General features: G+C 35.3%; 1 pseudogene; it reads right to left on the reverse strand.

Annotated features, from left to right (window-relative positions):
- Positions 1 to 967: 967 nt before the first annotated feature.
- LOC126590866 (uncharacterized) lies at positions 968 to 5526 on the reverse strand (annotated as a pseudogene).
- Between the last annotated feature and the right edge of the window lie 1002 nt (positions 5527 to 6528).

Raw genomic sequence — 6528 nt, forward strand, 5'->3', positions numbered from 1 at the left:
TGTGCAGTGAAAGAGATGACGGGAGGAGTTCGATTTTTGAACTAGGAGGATGACTTGACACGATCCAATCAGAGTTTGGTTGGAATATGTCGCGATTTGTGGTGAAAGAGGACGGAACGGAAGAGACGAGGACGTCAAGGAGAGAGGCAGACAACGTTTTGTGTGTCGATTTGGTTTCAACTTTCAACATCCAAGTCAAGTGGTGCCTGGCCATGTTACAAAGTGGTCGAGTGCAGACTAAATGTATGGACTCCATCAAACAACCAATTACAGCCCCAACACCTAATTAGCTAATTAAATTTTTTTTTTTTTTAATATTATGAGGTTCCAGTCAATTTGGTTCTATATATCGGGAACCAAAACCAAACATTATCTTAGCTTTTGGTTCAGTTTCAAACTGCAAAAATCGAATCATTCGACCCACAGTTTTTTTTTTTTGTTCAAACACTAGTAAAAAAAACACTTTGCGCGACATAGGTCATTCGTCGTGCAAAGTCAAAAAATGTCACGTAAAACTTTGTCCCACGCACCTTCGTCACGCGCAAATCGTCATGGCAAGGCAGTGACAGAAGGCTTTGCGCGATGCATGTAACCCTTCGTCGATCAAAGACACTTTGCGCGACGCAGCCTACGTCTTTGCGCGATGCAACCTACGTCTTTGTGCGACGCATTTAATCCTTTGTCGCGCAAAGTATTTTGCACAACGCAGCCTACGTCGCGCAAAGTAGTTTTGAGCGACGCAACATACGTTGCGCAAAATTACTTTGCGCGACGTAGGCTGCGTCGCTTAAAGTAGCGTCGCTCGACTTTGCTACATCGCGCAAAGTGGATTTTTGGTTTTTGGTCAAAAATATTATTTTCTTAATTTTTAATAATATTGTAATTAAATTCTAAACAATAATTAATTAACCAAAGAAAAATATTTAATTATAAAATATATATGGAAATGTATTGTATATGTCCGAATAAAAAAGAAAAAACTACAAGTAATCTTCTTGGTGAAATGGCTATTGGGTATCAACAGGGTTAAGTGGCTCGAAAGTCGAAGGTGTAGCAAGATCAAGTACTAGTAGCGAGATTTGGAGGCCAGTCATCTGTATGGCTCGTACAAGGTCTCTCATGTGGCCAGCATAGGCCTGTAGCTGCTCGCTTTGGGCCCTTATCTGTTCCCTCATCTGCTCGCCCTGGACCTCAAACTGACCCTTTAGGGTTGTCACTTGCTCCTTCAATGAATCGACCTCTGCAGTGTTCGATTTGGAAGAAGAGGCACCAGTCTCACGAACTCGTGCTTTCCCCATGCACCGAACAACCTTGTCGTGACGACGACCGAGGTTCTGATCTAGGACATCATTCAGGATCTGAAAACCTGCATCCTCGGGTACCGTGACGTCCTCAATCGGGGTCTCCGGGGGAAACTGCGATGTTGCTTCTTGGATAACAGCAGTGTGCTTTTCCACCATAAGAGCCTGTAATAATAAAGAAAAAACATATATATAAATAATATTTGAACAATTCATGCATACATATAAGAATAATAACAATTACATTTACTTACATGAAGATGCTCAGTGTTCGCATCTCCAGGTCAAACGTAAACGTCCTCGAACATGTCGATCTTTGGGAACTTAGAACCCTCCTGAAGAAAAAAAAAACATTAAGAAAATTTTATTAATCAATAATAATAAATAAATTGTCTAAAATTTCTAAATTAATATACTTTTACCTGACGTTGTGCCTCAAGCCTATACGAAAAGGGCTTCGAACCAGAATGGTGAAGAAGTGTCTTTGACTCCCGAGCTATCTTGCTAGCAACAGATTTCTTCTGTTAACCACACAATATACATGTTAATGCGACTATTTGAAATAAATTAATAAAAAAAGCTTAAAAAATAACTAAAACAATAAGAAATTATTATTAAAATATTATGTACATACCACAAATTTTGGGTCCGTAAAATGTTTGCAGAGCCACTCCCAATCCTCTTGCCGGTCCTTCAACTCGCTTGGGCAACCACGTAGGCAAGCAATCTCCGGAGTATCCCATAGCTTAAAATGCGTGTGAAGATAGTTCTTCCAATGTTTGTACCGGGTTGCTAAGGTCTCATCTAAGTAGGCTTTGACCTCAGGGGATATATCATCAAGATCAAAAATGACCAACGAATATGAAAAACAATAAAATAATAGTAAGAAATTTAATAATATTAAGATTATATATTTTGGTTTTTAATATTTGTAAACAAAACTAAAAAAAATGATATTGAATCCAAATTTGTTTATTTAGATGAAGAAAAGAATGCAAGAATCGGAAATATAATTTATGAACCCAATGACATTCATGAACAAGCAACTCAGACATGGCATAAAGTACAAGATTATAATAAACAAGAATCGATAAGATTAGCTTATGAATTTGAAAAAGAAACAGAAGAGTTAATTTCAAAAACTGATGAAATAGATCAAAATGAATTAAATAACTAGATAAAAGAGTTAGATGATTGAATTTCATTACCAGATTCGAAACATACCTAAGTAATCCAGTAAGTCAAAATGAATATACAAAACATCAAGAAGAACAATATTTTTATGCAGAACCAAGTAGTTAAAGGCTAAAAATTAATATACTAACAGACAACTTTAAAAAATGATAAAGGCTAAAAATTAATATACTAACCGACAACTTGTCTTGCACCAAATCCTTCGTCCTATCGGGAATTTATGCCCACTTCTCCCACTGCATAGGACAATTTTGTTTAATAACAACACCACAACTACTAACGACGATGCTATGCTGCTGTGCTGTAGCAGCTCCACAATGTACCGAGTCATACTGAATCTTGATCTTGGAGCCAGTCAGACGTACGCTCTGTGTTGGCTTCAGCATTCGACTAGGCCTTCTAGTTCTGTGTGGCGGCGCCCGTGAGGCCGCCGTGCACTGAGCAGGTGAACGGACACTGATGATGTCGATGAGACAGGCACCTGGGACGCCGTAGGAGTAGCCTCAATAAAGGGAGTAGGCTCCCCATTCAATGGAGCACTCACGCATGGAGCAGTAGATGCTGATAATGTGGGAGGCGCATTGGTCACACTCCGACGATGAGTGATCAAATGCGACATCGATACACTTTTTGAACCATAAAATTATAACATTAGAAACTAATCAATTAGCAGCCAAAGTAATAAGTAGGTTACCAACATTCTTAATTTCAAAACAGGTACGAACAATGTATATTTAAATTGAGCAAGTAACAAATTATATGCAACAACCTTATGAACAACCTTGTGTATATGTGTGTGGATCAACAATTAGATATACAAAATAAATGTGACTGTTGTATGGCTGATATTATTCATTTGCAATTTGCCACTATCTGGTGATTCACTTATTGTCAGCTACTATCCAGAGATATCACTAGCAAGCACCAACTTTTACTTGTCCTAGAGTTGATACTTCATTTTATTTCAAGGAATAAGGTGATACAAAAAGAGGATGATGACAAAGAAGAAACAATATCTTCGCCAATATGAAGAATCAGAACGAAAAGCTAAAGCACATGCGTTATGACATTAATCAACAGAAAAAGGGGAAATTTAAGTCATTTTTCTGTACGAGGGATGAAGACTCAAATTCAAGTCTTATTTTCGGTGATCTAGTTATGTAGTTAAGAACTTTGATATCAAGCAAAGTAGGAAACCCATTAATCCATTTAAAAAGCAAAACTTAAATTACTAATATGGTTAAACTAATAAAACTATTATAAAAATTAAAACATAATAAGAAATGGAAATTCCAAATTGCAGTGGCAAACATTTTGCAATCCATCATCCAACCAACTAATCTTCCAATTATTTGCATATACATACATATATACACACACACATATATATGCTTGGAATATGTATTTAATTATTGCAGAGAAGCAAAACAGAGAAATGAGAAAATTAAAGGGAAAAGGAAAAGGGGAGAAGAGAAAGATAACTGAGACTCAAATTTAAGTCATTTTTCGGTACGAGGGATGAAGACTCAAATTCAATTCATATTTTTGGTGATCTACGTATGTAGTTAAGAACTTTAGAGCATAATTTAAGTATTGTTGAAATGAATTTGCAGTATTCACCAGTGGAATTACAGTTCATGCTCTTATGTCTTTAAGAGTTATCATGTCTAAAAATCAGATGTGGAAAAAGAAGAAGCAAAAACAACTGAAGCGGGGACAAAAAGGTAACATAGTTGAGCATATGATAAATTTTGAAATAAGTGTAAAAAGTAGAAAATTTTACCTCCAATAAGAACACCAACTCTAGTTGTTCCCCCACAGCGACCAGACAAGTACTTTGATGGATTGCACTGGGACACTAGAGACATGACAACCAGTAAAAAAACGATTAGAACAAAACGAGCCAGCTTCAGATTGTGATGCTATGTACATTTCAGTTTCAGAATATTAATATGTCAGGCAATTGGTAAAAGTTACAGATGCATTTCAATTCACATAAATAAATGGAATACAAGCAGAATTCAAGGCTCGAGATCACAGAGTAAATCACCCACGAGTTCTGACTTCCTATGTATGGTATATTCCAACTATAACAGTTTGTACAGGTAATTGCAAGATTTTATTTATTCAACAAGAACTCAGTGCAAATCCAACTTTGCTACATCCCCTCGTGAGGAATTAAGATGGGAAATAATTCAGTAGAACTTGTAAGTTTGAGAGACTATCAGCGTAATAGACAACTTGTGCTATCAAGGTTTACGTTAGTTAATGTTATAACTTAATTAGGTCCACAACCATCGGATAACAAAGTTTACTACACGGACAGTTGCACCGGAAAAACTTATGCTGTAATTTTACAAGTCTTCTCTCCCCTCTTAACTTGTACATCCAAGGTCCTAAATATATCTAGTAAAGGCATGTGCTTCACCTAATATCCTCTATAAACAAACAGCACAAAGGCTTTGACTTTCGGTGAAGTCTTCATTGGGATAGTGACTATTCGACTTAAAACAATAAGAAAACATTAGAATACTGCAGATTCATTTCAACAATGCTCAAATTATGCTCTACATACTCAGATCAATCTTGGTAATAACTCATAAAAACTGCCAAACATAAATAAGTCATCGACAAAATTGCAAAAACTTCAGCAAGAACACCTCCATGTTCATACTCAAAACACACATACAGATAAACAAAATTGCAAAAACTTCAGACAATCAATTCGAATCACATCACAAAAAAATCAATTTGACAAAAACCCAACATGAAATTTGAGCCTAAACCCTAAATAACAAAAACCCATCGAAAATCAGAAACCCTCACCTTGAATTTGGGACTTGATTCGCCTCGATTTCGAGATTCGCGTCGCTGCCCGTCATTTAGAACGAGAGGGAGAGAGACAACTGATAGAGTAGTGGTGGTGGTTGGATTTAAGATTGTGAAGAGGAAAGCTTGTAAACGAGAGGGAGAGAGATGTGTATGGGAAAGAGATGAGAGATGAGCAAGAGGGAAGAGAGAGGTCTATCAATTATACGGGAAAGAGGGAAAGACCGAAAGAGGGCAAGAGGGAAGAGAGAGGTCTATTAATTATACGGGAAAAAGGGAAAGACCGAAAGAGGGAAGTGCCAAACTTAGGAAAAATTGAAACAAAGCGCCTATTTTTCACTATTGGAGCGCCAAAATTATCATATCATGCGCGACATTGGTATACAATTTGACGTCGCACAAAGTGCTTTTGCGCGACGACCATGTTAAGGCGTCGCGCAAGGTATTTTTTTTTTCAATTATTATAAAAATTACTGAAAATATGACTTTACTCCTTTCAAATTCAATTTTTTTTTACATAAACCCCAAAATAATATATTTTTCTAATAAAAATCCACAAATTTTTTTTTACATATATATATCATTCAATTTCTTAAATGTTATAAGTACTAAATAAAAAAATTAAAATCTACTTAGTAAATATAAATACCATTGAATTTGATGAGAAACGCATTGTTAGAAATCCACTAGTAAATATATATCTAATTATATATATATAATTATATTATATAATTATTATAGTTTTTAGGGGTATAAAATTGTTAAACTAATATATATAATTATTATAGTTTATTCATACTTTTATTAAGTATAACATAAGATTTTGTGATATCCACAAGTGTAAATATTTTAAATTGAAGATCGAATTCATTCTTTGTATTCATATAGGGTCAAGGAGTGTAGCTGTAAAAAATCATCAAAATCGGAGTTAAAATAACCGTTAAATCGTGATTTTTTGTTTTATAACCGTTGAAAAGTTTTGTCCGGTTACTTGATCTCTAAATGTTTGTTTTTTGCAATTTTTGGCATATGCGATCTCGAAGTATATACAAACATGTTTGACGGTTGGATCGTTGAAACTAGTTTCGTAGAATGCGTGTATCTCATCAAAACAATAGATTCACTAACATTTAAAAAGTTTATTCATACTTTCATTAAGTATAACATAAGATTTTTTGGTATCCACTTGTGTAAATATTTTAAA

The sequence above is a fragment of the Malus sylvestris genome, chromosome 11 (genome assembly GCF_916048215.2).
Source record: "Malus sylvestris chromosome 11, drMalSylv7.2, whole genome shotgun sequence".
Classification (NCBI taxonomy): domain Eukaryota; kingdom Viridiplantae; phylum Streptophyta; class Magnoliopsida; order Rosales; family Rosaceae; genus Malus; species Malus sylvestris.